We start from the raw sequence: 20,741 nt of genomic DNA on the forward strand, positions 1-20,741 counted from the left end.
CCCAGAGTTAGTATACAGAGTTAGTATACGAAAAAAATACATATTTTTTTGCATACCCCAATGGGTATACAACTATCATTGTAGTTCCCTTGAAATCAGGCTGAAGAAATGGCAGTAAATTCCTTAAATTATCCATCCTGGGAACAAGTATTTTCTTTCGCATCTCCTAATCATCTTTACTGGGCGACTAAATATTTGGGCTTGGGGGTGACTGTGCTTTCTGACATGCACACAATTTGATAAACCTCTTGTCGAATATTCTTTAAGGGGTTTTCATCCAAATCTAAGCATAAAATAATAAATTTCTTAAGTGATTGCTTTAAAGTCATTTGATTTTTAGGTTCCTTTTTACGGCCTCGGCAGTGGTAAGTGATCCCCTTTGCTCTCAACATCTCTGTTTCACGATTCAAAGTATTATGTTGCTTAAAAGGATGCTAGGAGATATATACTTGAAAATAAAACAGTTTTCCGTTTGATGCAGGAATTCATCACCTTCCCGCATCTCATAAGAGCTCGTTATCCCTGAGTACAAATTTGGCTTCTCATTGTAGAACTTCTTGATTGCGAGATTTTTCTTTTTCCTGTTGGAGATTGATGCGAAAGTATTTGAGAATCAGATACCTTCATCTAAAAGATAATTCTCGCTGCGTTCTCTCGGTGGCAGATTTATGAACAAACCATTATCAACAGATTGATTTTGGTAGTTCATTTCTCTAAATAAAAGACAGACGCGCACCGGAATGGAGCGGGACAGATTTGTTCACATTAATGAATATAGGCAATATTAATATCCCTCGAAAGCCCTTACCTTCTTTGGATTAATAACTAATTAAGATTCCCTTTGACTCCCACTTGCCTAGTTTATTCATATACTCTTTTTCTCGTTCTCTCCTCCCCCAATATATGATAACTAGGGGCAAAGCCCGTTGTCTCCAAGAATACAACGGGCGCTAGAGCTTGGCAGTGGGAAGAGGAAGGGGAGGAGTTGTCCAGTCTGTAAGGGCATGGGGTTGTCATGTGTGTTGTGTGGGAGGTTGTGGTCGCATGGTGGCAAATGAGGGCATGAGTGTGGAGATATGGGTGTCAAGAACCTGTGGTGTGGAATGTTCGTTGAGTATGGGAGAGGACTGACCTTTGGGAATTGTGGCATAGTGGTTACAGATGAGCTTTCCAGAGCCATGTCCTCAGATATGTGAAGGGAAAATTAGACTGGATACTCTTCTTAGGGGAAGATTACATGGCAACCAATTCCCCCCAGTTCTGTGTCATTTCCCTTCTTGTGTGAACTGGGCCACAGACACAGAAATGCCCCTCTGCCCTAATACACATGGGGTAGTCACAGTACACAGGTGTCCACCCTGTTCATTCTTCTCCATTTTTTAAAACTCCACAATAAAAGACACTATAACATCCATATAAAACCACTATAAAACCATATATCCCAGTGGCAAAATATCTTCCACCCACCCCTACTATTGTAGACTGTCTCTCGGGGCACTCTAGGGGCTGCAATGCTGGTGGTCTGCCAGTGGCAATGGTCTGGCCCAGGGGTGCTCTCTTCTAGGGGACCCATATAATCTTCTATGCCCCAGCTCCATCTTGCAAGCCCTGCGGAACGCCGAAAGCTCCCACAGGACCTTCAACTCTTCTGGGAATTCCTTCCACCAGGTTGGGGCCAGGTGAACTTCCCAGGGGCCAGTAACCACCACCCAGTTACCACCCATAGAGTGTATAGCCCTGTGGGGGGCATAGGGCAACAGGCAGTCCTTCAGATATGTGGGTCCGTGAAGGGCCTTAATAGTCAAAACCAAACACCTTGAACTTGATCTGGGCTACAACTGGCAACCTATGCAGCTGCCTCAGCACTGGCTTGATACGGGCCCTCCCAAGGTGTTCCCATGAGGACCCTAGTGGCGGCAATTTGCACCAACTTCAATTTCTGGGTCAGGGACAAGAGCAGGCCCATGTAGAGCAAGTTACAGAAGTCAATTCTGGAGGTCCCAGGAGGTCCCTTCCAACTCTATGATTCTAGGTGACCTTCACTTGGATCACCATGGCCAGGTTCTCAGAATACAGGCAGGGTGCTAGTAGCCTTGTATGACGCAGGTGGTAGAATGCATGGTGGGCTACCTTTGTGACCTGTACCTCCATAGACAGCGAGGCATCCATAGTCACCCCTACGTTTCTGGCCAGGGCCGCCGGTGTTCAGTTGCATCCCAGCCAGTGTGGGTAAGCACACTTCCTGACCTGCCTTCTTCCTCCCCAGCTATAGATGACCCTGGAGTTCCCTCCCAACTTGATGATTCCGTGATGCTTTAGGATGCTTAGGGCTGATCCTGCGTTGAGCAGGGGGTTGGACTAGATGGCCTGTGTGGCCCCTTCCAACTCTATGATTCTATGATTCTGTGACAGTTTTATTCAAGGCATGCACCTGCATCCTCACTTGGTCAGATACACATCCAGGCACATGAAAACTTACATCTTCTTGAATAAAACTCTGTTGATCTTAAAAGTGTCGCCAGACTCAATCTTCGTTCTGCTGCATTAGACCAACATGATGGGGGTGAGTAGCAGTGGCTTCTAACAGCAGCATGTGCTGCCCACTCATCTTCCTTTAGGTGGCAGCAGAAGATAGTCGATAAATCCTTCCTATGTTTATCGTATGGTTTGTGCAGTGTATCCCGGAGATCCCAGACTTGTCTGGCAGCCAAGCAAGGGATGTTGGGAGGTAGTTTGCCAGTCCCTGCTTCTGTGTCACGACCCGTAGTCTCCCTTGGAGGAACTGCCACCCAAATAATTGGAGGCCACCCATCCAAATACTAGCCAGGGTTGTTCCTGCTTAGTTTCCGAGATCTTACGGTATTGAGCTTGCCTGTGCTGTCCAGGTCACAGATTCTTTCCTCTGGGGTACAGGAGAAAGTGGGTCTATAGGAAGAACTTTGTGCAGTCTCCACTTGAAATGGCAGGGCTCATATTGAACCCAGAGGGATGGACCAGAACTAATGGGATGAAATTAATTCAAAAGAAATTCCTTGGAAACATCCGGAAGAAGTTCCTGACAGTTAGAGTGGTTCCTCAGTGGAACAGGCTTCCTCAGGAGGTGGTGGGTTCTCCATCTTTGGAGATTTTTAAGCAGAGGCTGGAGAGCCATCTGACGGAGAGGCTGATTCTGTGAAGGTTCAAGGGGGTGGCAGGTTACAGTGGGTGAGCAACAGGCTTGTGAGTGTCCTGCCTAGTGCAGGGGGGTTGGACTAGATGACCCAGGAGGTCCCTTCCAACTGTGTTATTTTGTGATTCTGTGATGTTTGATCATTAACATAGCATGTTAGAGCTTTCCCAGTGGCTCCTTTATTGCTGGCTTGCAATGCTAATATGATCGGGGAAGTATTTTAAATGTAACATTGCAAGTTTTCAAGACTGCCTTAACGTTACTGTTCTACTAGATGAGCCCTACATTTGCATCCTTTGATTTAGACTCCCGACGTTGCTCTGTTGCCTCAATAAATACCAATTTCATACTCTGCGGAAGACAGAACTGAACTGTGCACATGATGTTTCATAACACAGGCTTAAATAAAATATGTGAGGTCATTTGCCCAAAGCACAGAAGCTGCTGACACACACCAGAACGATTTAGGAGTGATGCAGGAAGAGACTTACACCTGATAAATGGATATCTTCCATTTGGAAAGATCTTGTAATTTATAGAAAATATAAATTGAGCTTCTAAAAAATCTCACTGGCTGCTATCTGCATTTATTATTATATCACATGTGTGTCCAGGATCAGACCTCTGAGGATCAGACCCATTTTGGGGTCGAAACACATTAGGTCTTGCATTGGATGGTGCATATTATCATATTTCAATCATTAGCCTAGAAGAAGAAGAAGAGTTGGTTCTCATATGCCGCTTTTCTCTACCCAAAGGAGTCTCAAAGCGGCTTACATTCACCCTCCCTTCCTTTTCCTACAACAGACACCCTGTGAGGTGGGTGAGGCTGAGAGAGCCCTGATATTACTGAAGAAGAAGAAGAGTTGGTTCTTATATGCCGCTTTTCTCTACCCGAAGGAGGCTCAAAGCGGCTTACAGTCACCTTCCCTTTCCTCTCCCCACAACAGACACCCTGTGAGGTGGGTGAGGCTGAGAGAGCCCTGATATTACTGAAGAAGAAGAAGAGTTGGTTCTTATATGCCGCTTTTCTCTACCCGAAGGAGGCTCAAAGCGGCTTACAGTCACCTTCCCTTTCCTCTCCCCACAACAGACACCCTGTGAGGGAGGGGAGGCTGAGAGAGCCCTGATATTGCTGAAGAAGAAGAAGAGTTGGTTTTCATATGCCATTTTTCTCTACCTGAAGGTGTCTCAAAGTGGCTTCCATTGACCTTCCCTTTCCAGACTCAATACGGGCTGGTTTGCCAGTGCCTTCCCCAGTCATGACCGTTTACCCCCCAGCAAGCTGGGTACTCATTTTACCGACCTCGGAAGGATGGAAGGCTGAGTCAACCTTGAGCTGGCTGCTGGGACCGAACTCCCAGCCTCATGGGCGGAGCTTCAGACTGCATGTCTGCTGCCTTACCGATCTGCGCCATTTTTAAAGAAGGCCAAAAAGAAGTTCACGAACAGCGGCTCACATTCGGAACACTCTCTCACCGTCATATGCTCTGTTGGCGCTTTTAGCATTGCATGCCGAACTTGTCAACATTGTTCAGAAGTTTTTCCCCGGCTCTGAAGAAGGCACCCCCTCCTCCTGCTCCTTCGTGTTTTAATGACAAGAGCCCCACGGCTTGAGATTCTGGAAAGGCTTTTAAAAACTCAGCGTGTAGGGAGAAGCGCGTGTTTTTGAGCAGATGTTGAAGTCCCACATTGTTCAATAATTACTGTTAATTGTCAAGTGTAGGTGGAGTACCTTGAAAGTGATCTTCACCTGATTGGGATAATCCCGCCTGAATTCTTTTCTTTTGATTTGCCTCCTGGAGCCTTTCTTGGAGAAAGCAGATCAGGAAAGGGGGGACTTGATGCCAAAGAGAAGATGAAGAGGTTTTTATACCCTGCTGTTCACTGCCCAAAGGAAATGGCTGCCAATCGCCTTCCCTTCCTTTCCCCACAACAGACACACTGTGAGGGAGGTGGGGCTGAGAGAGCTCTGAGAGAGCAGTTCTCACAGGACTGTGACTGACCCAAGGTCACCCAGCTGGCTGTATGTGGAGGAGGAATCAAACCCAGCTCTCTATATTAGAAGCCACTGCTCTTAACCACTACAAGCAAGCTGGCTCTCAGTTGCCAGATGGAGAAGGGAACACTGTTCTTTTCAAATCCCTCTTTGTGTGTGTGCATGTGTTTTTGTGTGAGTAACAGAGAGAGAAAGGTCCTGATGTTGCTTGTGAATTCTGACCATCGAATGAATGAATGAATGAATGAATGAATGAATGAATGAATGAATGAATGAATGAATGAATGGAGGGAGGGAGGGAGGAAGGAAGGAAGGAAGGAAGGAAGGAGAGTTGGCTTTCAAACCCTGCTTTTCACTGCCCAAAGGAGTCTCAAAGCAGCTTATGATCGCCTCCCTTTCCTCTCCCCACAACAAACACCCAGTGAGGTAAGTAGGGCTGAGAGAACTCCAAGAGAACTGGGACCGGCTCAAGGTCACCCAGCTGGCTGCATGTGGAGGAGAAGCGGTAAATCAAACCTGCCTCTTCAAATTAGAGCCCGCCATTCAGTCAATTTGTCTCATGTTGAGTCTTCCTCTTTTACTGCTTCCTTCCATTTTTCCTACCTATACGAAGAATTAAGAGAGTTAGGAAAACTTAATGGTGAATGAATGAATGAATGAATGAATGAATGAATGAATGAATGAATGAATGAATGAATGAATGAATGAGTAATAGTGGTCTTCTCCCCCACCCTTCCTTGTAAGACGTCGATTTTGACGTATTCAGCAGTTTAAAACAAAAATAACTGGTAACCATGGCAATGCGAAGGATAATGACAGGTATTTTCAGTAGCAATCTGGGTTACTTTGAGTCGGGTACAAATTATAATATTGGGGGGTGTCTTGCCAGCTGTTCCTAAGTCATCTAAGCTTATATGAGAAATGCTGCAGCAACCGATGCTAAATAAGAAAAATAGCTAATTGACCCTGAGCTCCTCGAACTGTTTGTAGACAGTTGAGCCTGTATGAAAAATGTAAAGTACCAAAAGAGCACTTACAGAAAACGATTCTTCATTCTTTGCGGGCTAAGACAATTGATCTGAAATACAGGACAGCGTGGAGGACACGGAACAATAATCAATCAGGATGCGTTCATTTTTCCACTAAGAAGCCCTTGGCCTGAAATTTTGAAGTGTTCCCGTTTAGGAAAGATACTGCAAGGGGTCGGCTGCTATCCCCGGAAGTGATTCCCCCTGTCAAAAGGGGCTCTTGCTTAGTTCAGCAGAGATGTATGCAAAGTTTAAACAAATAAGAGCTAAAACAGATCTTAGGCAGTAGGTGGTATAGCTCCCCATCCACAGAAAAGGCATCTGGGGTTTCATTCCTCAGGCTAGGGTCCTTGCAGGTATCCCAGCTTTCTTAGCTCCAATCTGGGACTCTTGGTGGCATAGTGGGTCTCTTTCAGCTGTAGGGCAAGACATAGAGCCATAGAGTTGGAAGGGGCCATCCAGGCCATCTCGTTCAACCCCCTGCTCAATGCAGGATCAGCCCTAAGCATCCAGGATAAGGATCTAGTTACTGCTTACAGTCTGCCAGTGAGGGGGAGCTCAGCACCTCCTTAGGCAGCCTATGCCACTGTGAACATTTTTTCCCTGATAAATAGCCGATACCATTCTAAACGTAGTTTGAAGCCATTACTGCGTGTCCTCTCCTCTGCTGCCAACTGGAACTGCTCCCTGCTCTCCGCCAAGTGACAACCTTTCAGATCCTTCAAGGGAGCCACCCTGTCCCCTCTCCACCTCCTCTTCTCCAGGCTGAACATTCCCAAGTACCTTTCCTCACAAGGCCCTGGATCATCCTCGTTGCTCTCCTTTGCCCCCTCTCAACTTTGTCCACGTCCTTTTTGAAGAGAGGCCTCTAAAACTGCGCATGGGACTCCAGGTAGGGCCTGACCACTGACTTTTCCTCTTCCTTGCCTTTTGCAGCTTCCGTTTGGCATGGTCTGCCTTCAGCTTGCTGTTCATCCCTGCTTTGACTAGAGCGGCCCCAGATACGTCTATAGACCCCTTTGGTGCAGTGTTTACTCTGGCTTCCTGTGATAACTTTCCTTTGCCCTCGGGCCTCCCTTAGTTGGGCTCTTGGACTTGGGATGCACCCCGTTGCTTTAGTGGTGTCACAACCTAAGCCTTGGCCATACCCTTCAAGCCGTAGCTTCACTATCCTTCATCCCATTAAAATTTGACAGGGCATCCAGTAGCAGCCAAGCTGCACATCCATCACTACTATAAAAAGCCTGGGGATGTATTTTGGTCAAGAGTTGCTGGTCGCTGCCTCAAGTCCTTCCGCAGGGCTTGCAAGACGGAGCTCTTCCGCCAGCTGTTCCGCCAGCTCTTCCGCCGGGTGTACGGTTGAGGCGGGCAGGGTCCATCCAATGCTGCCCTCCCTCACCAAGAATTCACCCAATCAGATCATCTCTGAAAATGTGATATGCACTCTTTTCTCCACGCCTGGAACAGGATGAAGGCGGAAGTAAACAGCTATATTAGATTTTTTTTTTCCGTTTTATGAATGATGAATGACGGTGTATTTTATAGTTTTCATCCGCAAGCAGCCCTAGCCTCCAGGGAAGGACGACATAAAAGTGGGACAGACAATAATTCTTGTAAAAGAAAAGGTCGCAAGGGAGAAGAAAAAAACAGCCATTCGCAGCAGTTCCGCCTTGCTTATTGCAGGTTTGCAATATTTGTCAATTTGCTTCACAGCCCTGCGTCGCCTTGGATGTAGGCCACCTCCCTCCCTCACACACCCACCCGGGTGCCGAGCAAAGGGCTGTTTTTGTTGGTAAGCTGGTACCGAGCATGCTCCGATCAGGCATTCGGCGATAGCAGCCTCTCTTCAGTTCTGTCGGTGGCGGAACACTCATCAAAGTGGGGAACGGAACGAGCACAGCATGTCCTTCTGTCATTGTTATGTTTGAGCGTCCGTGATTTATGGCCAGAAGCTGACGGCTCCAGTCGGAGATAAAGCCTTGCTTCGAGGAAGCCAGAGTTTCAACAGCTAGCAGTTGTGGGTGAGTTAATAAGGGTTGTGTTTCCTACTCCCCCTTGTCTCGTGTTCGGAGATAGCTGTGTTTTTCTGTCAAGCTTGGCTCTAGCCATTCTTCTTCTTTCCTGTCCACTTAGCGGGGAAATAAAGCACTCATCTACTTAACGGAAACACAGCTTTTATACCGGCAAGTGACAAGGATATAATTTAATTCCTGGGTTTGGATGGTGCTGGCAGAGTTGATTGAAGGAGTACGTCCTTTGCACACGATTTCAGCCCAGTGGCCTAGCAGAAGAAATATCGAGACATGTGAAGTTTGAGTCCTTTCTCTGGGCAGCGCTGGCTTAATCATATTTTGCTCTTATATCCCTTGTGATTTTTCCCCCCCATTAATAACCCTGCTAACTTCTCGGTTAAGCAAAGGCCGAATCTGGGACTTTGTGAAGGATGCGTTGTCATGTGAAAGCCTTCTGGGAAACGTTCTGGGAATGTTTTGGAAGGAAACCAAAATCGAAGTAACAAAGAATAGAACGTGTGGCTCTGTTAATCTTTTCCAGTCTTTGCTGACTTGCTAGTTTCCACCCAATGCGGAAGGCATCGCATGGTTCTTAATTTTAGCAAATTACATGTTTAGATGAGTGGTCTTTGAGAACGACGTTGGCATACATAGGCTTGGATGCCATTATTAACGCTGGCTCCAGAGAGCCAGCTTGGTGTAGGGGTTAGGAGTGCGGACTTCTAATCTGGCAAGCCGGGTTTGATTTCCTGCTACTCCACGTGCAGCCAGCTGGGTGACCTTGGGCTCGCCACAGTGCTGATAAAGCTGTTCTGACCGGGCAGTGATATCAGGGCTCTCTCAGCCTCACCCACCTCACAGGGTGTCTGTGGTGGGGAGAGGAAAGGGAAGGCGAATGTGAGCCACTTTCAGACTCTCTTGGGTAGAGAAAAGCCTTCTTCTTCTTCTTCTTCTTCTTCTTCTTCTTCTTCTTCTTCTTCTTCTTCTTCTTCTTCTTCTTCTTCTTCTTCTTCTTCTTCTTGGCTTCAATGGACCAAGGGTCTCATTCAGTACAAGACAGTTTCCTATGTCCATGGAAATGCTCTTAGCGGCAGAGGGAATGGAATGGTTAAATTTGTGCACTCTCACAAGCCTCCCTCTTTTCCCAAAAAACCTCAGCGAATAAAATCAGCGAGTGTCTCTCCGCAGAATACATCTATTCATAACATCCTTCACCTCCTGTGGGGAGAACTCGACATTAATCAGCAAGTTGTGGCATCTGTGTTTCACCAAGGTATTCATAATGGAGAGCTCACGGCACACAGCACAATAACAATCTCCTGGAAAAGTCAGTGCGCTATTTTGTTTTTGTTTTTTTTTCCCCCATGTGAGCAGCAGGCCCTTTATCTCATCCTGCTTTCAGTAGTTTATCGTGCCAAGTAATCGGCTTTTTGTTTTGGCTTTAATGTGCACTACCGTTCCTAGTCGTTCGGCTTCTATGGATGGAATTCCAAAGTGGGCTTTTTCCAACGTGGTAACGACACCGCGTAGATACGGACAGTGCCCTTTGGACGTCCGGCTTTTCTATAAATACGCTGTTGAGGTAAATAGCCCTGCTGGTAACAGAGATGATGGATGGGCTTCTGGGCCACAGGAGTATTCGGCGGTGATGCAAAATGGTATAGAATCATGGAATGTGGGACTGGTTTCAATGCTGCAAGCCTTCCGACAGGTGTAGCCGGCACACCAACCGAGAAAGAAGAGGTGAAGAAGAGTCGTTTTTTAACACCCTGCTTTTCACTGCCTGAAGGAGTCTCAAAAGGGGCTTCCAATCGCCTCCCCTTCCTTTCCCCACAACAGACACCCTGTGAGGGAGGTGGGGCTGAGAGAGCTCTGAGAGAACTGTGGTTAGCCAAAGATCATCTAGTTCAGTGGTCCCCAACTTTTTTGAGGCTGGGGACCGGCAGGGCAACTGCCTGCCTGCCCGCGCATGTCGTGTATGCGCGGCCGCACCTGCGCATTGCGCAAGTGCGGCAGAAATCACGCATGCGCACATGCACCATGCGCTGCAGAAATCGCGCATGCATGGCACGTTCGTGCAGGCGCGCAAATGCCATCAATGCGCGATTTCAGCCGCGCATGGTCATGTGCGCATGAGCGGCCCTGATTCCCTCTCCCCCCCTCCCGCACTAAGAAGCTTCCCGGGCCGCAAGCTTGCGGCCTGGGAAGTTTTTTACTGCGGGGGGGGCGGGGAGAGGGAGCCGCGGCCCGGTGCCATGGCCTTCACGGCCCGGCACCGGGCCGCGGCCCGCGGGTTGGGGACCACTGATCCAGTTTACTGCACCACACCATGCTGGGATAAAGTGGCACAGACTTAATAGCTTGTCCTACTGTCTTCGCCTTCAGTCTTATGTCCCCCTACTGCAGGGGTAGTCAAGCTGCGGCCCTCCAGATGTCCATGGACTACCATTCCCGTGAGCCCCTGTCAGCGAATGCTGGCAGGGGCTCATGGGAATGGTAGTCCATGGACATCTGGAGGGCCGCAGCTTGACTACTCCTGCCCTACAGCATTGTCCTACTGCCAGACTGGAATTTAGGATCTGAACAGAGAGTGGGCATTTTAGGAGATCTCCCAGTGGTAGCAGGACATCTCCTGCTATTACAAGTGATCTCCTGGCAACAGAGATCAGTTCCCCTGACGAAAATGGCTGCATTGGTGGGTAAATTCTATGGCATTACCCCCCTCTGAAACTGCTCCCCTGTCTCCATCCCACCCACCTCAGTCTCGACCCCCCAAATCTCCCGGTACTCTCAGACCCAGGGCTGGCAACCCTAATCGGTAGTCACCACTTTCTTCATCCTACCTGGAAGCAGGCAGTGTGTACCGAAATCCTCTCCTTTTGAACCCACCTAGCAAACATTTACGTAAATAAGATGAGGGATTTGTGCTTTCCCAATCAGTGGGCCAAATGAGAGTTCTTCAAACTCTCGGGAGGATGCAGAAGTAATTTGTTAAAGTGCTGAGAGAGTATAAACCAGCTGCCTGTAGCTGTGAAAAATGCAGATACTATGCAGAAAAGTTATTTTTAAATTGTATTCATTTCAGGCCTTTCCCTACGAATAGCCCTGATTTCACTGCCCGGTCAGAACAATTTTATCAGGGCTGTGGCGAGCCCGAGGTCACCCAGCTGGCTGCATGTGGAGGAGTGCAGAATAGAACCCAACATGCCAGATTAGAAGTCCGCACTCATAACCACTACACCAAACTGGCTCTCCAGGGTCTCCACCTTTCATATCACCTCCTACCTTGGCCCATCAACTGGAGGTGCCACGGATTGAACCTGGAACCTTCTGCATGCCAGGAAGATGTTCTGCCAGTGAGTGACAGTCTCTTCCCTAAATTCTTTGCTAGCAGGGATAGGTAGGGGGAGCATGGATCTGGATCCGTGGTTCTCAACCTGGGAGTCGGGGCCCCTTTGAGGGTCGAACAACCCTTTCACAGAGGTCGCAGCAGGGCAAGCAGCTTGGCCAGGGGGCCGCCATCCACACAACAGCCTTGTCGGGTAGATCGAGATAGAGCGTTCGTCTGTCCGGAGCAGCAGAAAAGAGTGAGATCAGCGTGGTGGGACAAGAGGCAGAACTGAACTGAGAAACCCCAGAAAAAAAAACAATTGATATACAATCCTGGACAATGGATCTTTATGCCATTGGTCAGTTTTGGTTTAATGTCTGTGAAAGAATGCTTGCATAATTTTATAGTTGGGGGTCACCACAATAGGAGGAACGGTATTAAAGGGTCGCGGCATTAGGAAGGCTGAGAACCACTGATCTGGAGGAACAGCTAAGATGAAACCAAAAATTAGCTGTTTTCAGTGTTTCATAATACTACAGAGCTGGGAGAGACCACAAAGGGCCATCCAGTCCAGCTTCCCACCTTTTCGGAGACTTAAAAATTACACGCTTCTGCTGCAAGCTCATACAATCTCTTCCTAAAAACATCCAATGAAGGAGACTCTGCCATCCTCCATGAAGCCCCTGGATTTCACAAAACCCTGGTTGAGAAAGCCTGGGTTAGAATCTCACTCTTCTGTCTCAGCCCATCACAGCTACACTCCTGAAACTGTGCCCTTGAATAGATGCTTTTAACAAACATTTGGATCTCCAAAATGTTTTTATAACTACAGTGCTGTCGCTCTCTCATACGAGCTCATGTTGTTGCGGGCCCGGGCAGTTCTCTTGTGAAACAGGCTTCCTCGGGAGGTGGTGGGTTCTCCTTCTTTGGAAGTTTTTAAGCAGAGATTAGTCACCTGACATATGAGCCTCTTGTGGCGCAGAGTGGTAAGGCAGCCGTCTGAAAGCTTTGCCCATGAGGCTGGGAGTTCAATCCTAGCAGCCGGCTCAAGGTTGACTCAGCCTTCCATCCTTCCGAGGTCGGTAAAATGAGGACCCAGCTTGCTGGGGGGTAAACGGTAATGACTGGGGAAGGCACTGGCAAACCACCCCGTATTGAGTCTGCCATGAAAACGCTGGAGGGCGTCAGCCCAAGGGTCAGACATGACTCGGTGCTTGCACAGGGGATACCTTTACCTTTACCTTAGTCACCTGACAGAAATGCTGATGTTTTGAATTTAGGCAGATTGTGGGTGGGTGGGCAGGAAAGGATGTGCCCGTGTTTGTCTCTTGTGGCCCTTCCTTGCATGCCCAGGGGATTGCTGATCACCACTATGGGATGGTAGGTATATTCTCTCCGGGCCAGGCTGGATTCTGGATATTTTTAGTGGAGGGATCACTTGGGTATGAAATTGGGGTCACTGTAAGTCGGCAGGTAGTTGTGAGTGTTCTGCATTGTGCAGGGGTTGGACTAGATGACCCTGGAGGTCCCTTCCAGCTCTGTGATTCTACAATTCCATGAAACGCTTTGAGCACAACCACGTAGCAAGCAGGAAAGAAGATTTATCGAGGCGATCCTTTGTGTCTTGGCTTTCGACAGACATATGAATTTCCATCCCTGCACTTCAAAAGGTGTAGATTTGAGAGATGAAGTCTGCAGTTGGTGAACTGCTTAGATTATGTAAAGAAGTCAGATTTAAACATTAATTCACGACTTCTCTCTGAGATGACGATCTATAGTGCATCTATTAAGTTGGGAATACATGCAACATTTATGTTGTAAGGATGGGTAACGAGTAAGATAAGCACGTATAATACAATGCCTTTTAAACTGGAATAAGGTAACTATGTATTATGCATTGCACATTAGAGTGAATTTTGATTAGTGTCTTCTGTTTCTGCATGGCTTGTAGGCATCTTCTGTACAGATTTCGCCCAGAGAAACTAACAATGTGTTGCAATTAAACCCATTGCATATAGATTAGGAAGATAAAAATTGCCATTCTGAGTCAGCCCATTTACGCATCAAGTCCGATACTGTGCCGTAGGCAGGCATAAATACTCAAATGCTTTAAAGGAAGCTAGAATAAGCCTGCTTTTAATGCACCTGGCCAATTTGCAATTACCTACTTTGGGGCCGAAATGTTCAGTTTATAAAAATAGCTGTTGGACTACACCCCTGAGTGGGGAAGAGGCTTCCTAGTTCACTCCGCTGATCTTAATGGGGCACATCAAAGCAAGGCCCAGGAACGAAAAAGGGAGCCAAATTGGTGGACAACAAATCTGATTCGAATCTCTTTATTGTAATCGCAAATACAATTGTAATTTGTTCCTGGCTTATCACTGGCCATCTTTCTCCTGCACCATTTCACTCCATCCTGCATGTGGCTCAGCCAAAATCTTTCTTTCTTTCTTTCTTTCTTTCTTTCTTTCTTTCTTTCTTTCTTTCTTTCTTTCTTTCTTTCTTTCTTTCTTTCTTTCTTTCTTTCTTTCTTTCCTGCCTTGATTTGTCTAGTAACAAAGTGGTCTTGAATTAGATGAGTTTATAATTCAATTCTCCGTTGATTCATTAAAGTGTGTGAAGAACTGGATAACCTCTCTAAAAAAGGTTGTGAGATTTGCACCTGTGTCCGGACACATCTCTCTTTTGCCCCACCCACCTTAATTTTTTGGATGCTGAACTGGCGAGAAAACCCCTTAACGGTATGCGGCCTTCAAACTTGTGGGACCACCTCTCCCAGTTTAATTCCCCATGTCCCCTCTGGTCAGCGTATTGGGGCTTCTTACCCTTGGATTCCGGTTTATTTATTTATTTATATTTACATATTTACAGTTTAATTTATATACCCCCACCCTCCAATGAAGAGCCTCTTGTGGCGCAGAGTGGTAAGGCAGCCGTCTGAAAGCTTTGCCCATAAGGCTGGGAGTTCAGTCCCAGCAGCCGGCTCAAGGTTGACTCAGCCTTCCATCCTTCCGAGGTCGGTAAAATGAGTACCCAGCTTGCTGGGGGGTAAACGGCAATGACTGGGGAAGGCACTGGCAAACCACCCCGTATTGAGTCTGCCATAAAAACGCTAGAGGGCGTCACCCCAAGGGTCAGACATGACTCGGTGCTTGCACAGGGGATACCTTTACCTTTACCTTTTTACCCTCCAATGATGGCCTCAGGGCAGTTTCTAACAGTCATTTGGTTGGAACAATGTATTATGCATTGCATCACCTGGGACCCTCCCCTTCCCACCCCCTCCAGGCCCGTCATTGGCCATTTTGGGAGAGGGGGCAGATGAACATGACCATATATGGTCATACTAGCTGATAAGTCTTTTAACATTTTTTAAATGAAAAATTAATTGACTCCCATCCATCTGGAAGCCCTTCCAGGGCTGTGAAGAAACCCCAGGGTTTCATGAAACCCTGGTTGAAAAAGCCTGCTCTGACCACTGTAGTAGAAGAAGAAGAGTTGGTTCTTATATGCCACTTTTATCTACCTGAAGGTGTCTCAAAGCGGCTTATTTCCTCTCCCCACAACAGACACCCTGTGAGGTGGGTGAGGCTGAGAGAGCCCTGATATTCCTGTTCAGTCAGAACAGCTTTATCAGTGCTGTGGTGAGCCCAAAGTCACCCAGCTGGCTGCATGTGGGGGAGCGCAGAATCGAACCCGGCACACCAGGTTAGAAATCCGCACTCCTAACCACTACACCACACTGGCTTTCTTCCAATCGCTGAAAAAGGCCTTTGGATCCAACATCTCTGAGGAGATCCATAGCAGAATCGGTTCCAGTTCAATTTCCCGCAACTCCTCTTTGGAGACTTCCCTATTGCTGAGTTTATCAGACGGAGGATCTGCTCTCTCTCGGAGGAGGGTGGAGAGAACCAGCTTCTGTGGTCGCTTTTTTAGTGCCAAGAATCAACTCTGTGCATCTCACCGTGTGTGGTGAGCTTTTAAACATTCAGTCGTAGGAGGAGTAACTGCTGAGAACGATAGGATCTTCCCTTTGTTTGACAGCTCCGTTCTTTCCTTTACGATCTTCCATTATTTGTAAATTGTGTTTGTGTGTGTTATTAGCAGCATGTGCTTTCTCTAGGCTGTTCCCATAGACGAGGCTTTCTGGGCATGAATGGCTTGCCTTTCCATTTGCAGCTTTGCTTCTATGAATATTTCATGTAACTAGAGATTAGCTTTTATTGGGGAAATCGGTTGCAATGACAACAGTCATTCAGCCTATCTGGCTCTTTTGCGTAGGCTGTTTGGGTGCATCTTGGCCAACTGTCACGTGTTACTTCACATTTGTTTGGGGCCTGACGAGAAGAATCGATGCTGGAAACGTTAATTAATTTGGGGGCGCGGGCAGACAATAAAGGGTCGAAGACTTTTCAGGGGTAGTCAAACTGCGGCCCTCCAGATGTCCATGGACTACAATTCCCATGAGCCCCTGCCAGCGTTCGCTGGCAGAGGCTCATGGGAATTGTAGTCCATGGACATCTGGAGGGCCGCAGTTTGACTAGCCCTGCCTGTTTCCCTCATCAGCATTGGAGGAGGGCCGTGGCTCAGAGGGTGGAGCATCTGCTTGTCATGCAGAAGGTCCCAGGTTCAATTCCCGCCGTCTCCAGCTGAACGGACCAGGTAGGAGGTGATGTTAAAACAAAAACTGTGCCTAAGACCCTCAAGAGCTACTGCCAATCTGAATAGACCAGGGTTTTGTAAGGCTTTCCTGAATGGGTGAGAGTTAATTATTTTTTAAATACATTTTTAAAATTTGCTAAACATTTATCAGGTGGTATGACCATATATGGTCATGTGACCCCCCCTAGTGGCCAATGATGGGCCTGGAAGAGGTGGGAAGGGGAGGGGCCCTAGGTGGGCGTGTCCACAGCTCTGCTTCCCAACCATATTCTGCACAATTGTGCCACTTCTGAGGTTTCTCGAAGCCTGAAGCCTGTTTCAGGGGTCTCTCAGTGGTAAAAAGGATGAGTCAACCTGGAATAGACAGCATTGACTTTGATGCACTAAAGCAGGGGTAGTCAATTTGCTGGCAGGGGCTCATGGGAATTGTAGTCCATGGATATTTGGAGGACCAAAGGTTGACTACCCCTGCACTAAAGGGCTGATTCAGGTGTAAGGTAGTTTCCTGTTTGAAACGGGACTGCGAAGAGTTCCTTGGTGTTTTCTTACTGTGCTAATGTTTTTAAAACCATCCCTGTTCTAGAATAGCTGTGTACAAGCAACAATTTCAGTTGAACAACTCCTTTACTGTGGTTCGACTCCTATCTAGCGTTCTTACACGAGTTCTAATTGTGGATCTTGTTAGCAGCTTCAAAACCTGCAGCTCAGAGGTGGAATCATTGTGTTTTTAATGTTGAACGTCTCTCACTCCTGGGTTGCTCGTGGGCACATAATCCAGATGGAGGTTTACTTCCTACTCACTGTAGTTTCTATGTCTGTAAAGCTTTTTGGATGATGTTATTCACACCGTTGTACGAGGGCACACTCTGAGCACCAGTTTGGATAACAGGGTTTGATTCCCCCACCCCTCCACATGCAGCCAGCTGGGTGACCTTGGGCCAGTTACAGTTCTCACAGATCTCTCTCAGCCTCACCTATCTCAGAGGGTGCCTGTTGTGGTTAGAGGAAGGGAATTATAAAAGAAACAGCTCTTCTAGCAAGGAAGACCTCATGCAGTGTCGATCACAGTAACAAGGGAGAGTTTACTGAAAAGACTGCGTAACACCATTTGCATTTCCCCCCGTGAATTTAGCCTCAGGTTGGGAAAACTGGTGATCTTTAAGCAATGGCTGGGCAGCTCCTTATCCTGGATGCTCTGGGCAGACCCTGGATTGAGCAGAGGGTTGGACTAGATGGCTTGTAGGCCCCTTTCCAACTCTGTGGTTCTGTGATTCTAAAAATTAGTCAAGGGATGAGTCATGATGAAGCTCTACAAGAGTTTGTTGGGGAGAGGCAAATATCGGTCAGGATACGTGCCTTGCATCTATCGGTAAGGGGGAGATGTTTGTCACAGCACAAGAGGGTCAGTTGCTATGGCGATGGGGACCAGAGACCACAGACAAAATGAAAAAAATCTACTGGCAGTCTGACTCTCAGAGAGTATGTGGGACAGATACCTGCCCTGGGGCTACTTAGTCAGGGCTCCTTCCTCCCTTGCAAAAACACACATGCATACACACACAGAGACGTACAGAGATGCCCTTCCCTCCCCCCCCTTTTCCCCATGTACCTGTTGGTTTCCCAACCTCCTCCTTGGGTTCTCCCTCCTCTCTCCCTCACAAACACACAGGGGTAGTCAACCTGTGGTCCTCCAAATGTCCATAGACTACAATTCCCATGAGCCCCTGCCAGAATTTGCTGGCAGGGGCTCATGGGAATTGCAGTCCATGAACATCTGGAGGACCACATGTTGACTACCTCTGCATACACACACACACACACACACACACAAAGACTCACTTCCCTCCTCCTCATTTCCTCCTCACATGTCGGTTTCCAGACCTCCTTCTTGGCTCCTCTCCCCTCCCTTGTTCGCAAACACAAACACACAGAGACTCCCTTCCCCCTCCCATTTCCCCCTTTACCTGTTGGTTTTCCAACCTCCCTCCCTCCCTAGTAAGCATACACACACACACTCCCTTCCCTCCTCCCCTTTCCTCTTTCTGCTTACCTTGTCTGTTGGATGCGCATTGGCTGGCTGGGCCTTCTACATCTTCTGGCGCACTCCGTGGGCGGGACTACAGATGTCATGTCCATATTCATTTCTGTTTAACAAGGCGCGCCAGAAGATGTGTTCCACGTCAAAAAGGTAACTGGCTACCTGACTGTGCAGGGGAGCTCTGGGTATGATGAGGCATGTAATTAACCCATGAACCAGATTTCTAGGATCTGACCTAACAGACATAGCCTTGGATAAGACACTGTGGGGCCATCTATATTACATGGATCTGACTTTGGCAATTTACAGGTGTGTGGGCATCTGTGGGATTCCGGCTCATGGCCATCTTTAAGCTGTAAATAGGTGTGACACATTTTCCACAAAGCTAGTTTCCATTCATTCAGAAGCTGGAGGGTGAATTAGCAATATTTCCCCTCATTGTTTGTCAGCTAGACCATGGAAGGCAGAATATTCTTTTTTCCCCTGAGAAATGCACATGCATTTGATAAAGAACACGGGGAACTGGGAAGAGCATGACCGCCTGTGATTGTGGCAGATCAGTCTGTCACCGGATGCTAACACTCATGTGTGATTCTTCTTAAACATGAGTTTATTTATTTCTCTTCAAATGAGAGTCTGCGGAATTAGCTGCTGGAGAATTTGTTTTTTAAAAAGAACCTTTGGAGGGTGCCAGCTGAACTAAAATATGTTGTAGAATAAACTGATGGTAGAATGATGCAGGTTCATTTTAGAAGATAAAAGTCTATCACTCCCGGCTATTACTTCCTCCTGTGACTAGGTATCTGTGCTGTAAATCTCAATAGGCTTATGTAGGCTACACTGATTCAGTTTTGGATAGACTGGAGAACATCTGGTCTGAATGGCAGGTTTGCACAGGGCCCGAAAACTGAATCTTTTTTACACTAGAATTTAATCTCCTTGCAAAGGAAAATAGCAAAAAGTACAAAAATACTTCCCTCCCCTAGACAGCATCCTAAAAAGCAGAGAAATCACTCTGCCAACAAAAGTACATTTAGTCAAGGCTATGGTATTCCCAGTTGCAATGTATGGCTGTGAAAGTTGGACCATAAGGAAGGCCGAGCGTCAAAGAATTGAGGCTTTTGAACTCTGGTGCTGGAGAAGACTCTTGCGAGTCCCTTGGACTGCAAGGCGAACAAACCGGTCAGTCCTAGAGGAGATCAGCCCTGACTGCTCTTTAGAAGGCCAGATCCTGAAGATGAAACTCAAATACTTTGGCCACCTCATGAGAAGGAAGGACTCCCTGGAGAAGAGCCTAATGCTGGGAGCGATTGAGGGCAAAAGAAGAAGGGGACGACAGAGAATGAGGTGGCTGGATGGAGTCACTGAAGCAGTCGGTGCAAACTTGAATGGACTCCGGGGAATGGTAGAGGACAGGAAGGCCTGGAGGATCATTGTCCATGAGGTCGCAATGGGTCGGACACGACTTCGCACCTAACAACAACAACAACAACAATACTAGACCAAGCTCCCCCAACTACTCTTGGTCTCCAATCCCCCCTTACCATTTCTGATTTGGAGCCTGCAATGTGTTGCCAATCTGGCACTGCACCTTCTGTTTTGCAGCTCCCTCCGTAGCCTCCTTCAATTCCAGCGACAGGGGAGGTGAACGGGCCATCAGGCGACACTCCGTTGCCAACTCAGGGCGAGGAGGGGAGGCTGAGAGGGCATTGTGCTGGTCCTTTGCTGTGAAATCATGCCTGGCTGCTCCCACACGGCCTCTTCCTGCAGCATCTCTGTCGCTGGCTGTGGGTTTGGGTCGGGTCTGCTGGTTGACCTCTCCCTCAGAGGATGCCTTGGTGGGCTCTGCTGGAGAGCTGGCTGGACCGTGACAAATACACTTAACGAAAGACTTAATGCCAATCAAAAGGTGTGCACGATTCTTTTGCCCTGGATGGCTCAACCTAACCCAGCCTTGTCAAGTCTTGGAAGCTAAGCAGGGTTGGCCCTGGTGAATACTTGGATGGGAGACCACCAAGAAAGTCCTGGGTTGCTACACAGAGGCAGGCCACGGGAAACCATCTCTCACCTTGAAAACCTTATGGGGTTGCTGTGAGAGCCACACTTCGGTGGCATTTCCCACTGCAAATGGCTGCCCTTGAAAGGGAAGGGGGGAGCGCATTACGGACTGCCGATTTCCCAGGACTCACTAGAACGAGCAGGTGGTTTTGACTTCGTTACTTCCAGTTCCGTGGAGCTCTCGGTCACTTCGGTCGGTCCGGTGTTGCAGCAGGCGGCTGACACAGGCAGGCAGAGTCGTCAGCAAAAAAGCAAACTGGGTTGCAGCTCCCTGTCAGCCCCTTCCATTAGGAAAGCTCTTTTCACAGCTTGGCGGAGGATGTCGAGCGAACACAGTTCATCTGCAGGTTGCTCTCTTTGAGTGGCCCCTTGACAAGGACTTAGAATCATAGAATCATAGAGTTGGAAGGGGCCATAGAGGCCATCTAGTCCAACCCCCTGCTC

At 47.8% G+C, this 20,741-nt stretch overlaps 1 protein-coding gene across 19 annotated transcripts in view; it reads left to right on the forward strand.

Moving 5' to 3' along the window:
* PLEKHA5 (pleckstrin homology domain containing A5) overlaps positions 1-20,741 on the forward strand; it is a 249,250-nt gene that overhangs the window by 95,305 nt on the left and 133,204 nt on the right. The window contains exon 1 of one of the 19 annotated variants that reach the window (XM_077340128.1): positions 8,084-8,217. The exons of the other annotated variants lie outside the window; for them this stretch is intronic. The gene's annotated coding sequence lies outside the window, so the exon portion shown is untranslated. Of the gene's footprint in view, positions 1-8,083; positions 8,218-20,741 lie in introns of those variants that run through there. 19 annotated transcript variants of the gene reach the window in all.

Source organism: Paroedura picta, chromosome 5, assembly GCF_049243985.1.
Source record: "Paroedura picta isolate Pp20150507F chromosome 5, Ppicta_v3.0, whole genome shotgun sequence".
NCBI lineage: Eukaryota > Metazoa > Chordata > Lepidosauria > Squamata > Gekkonidae > Paroedura > Paroedura picta.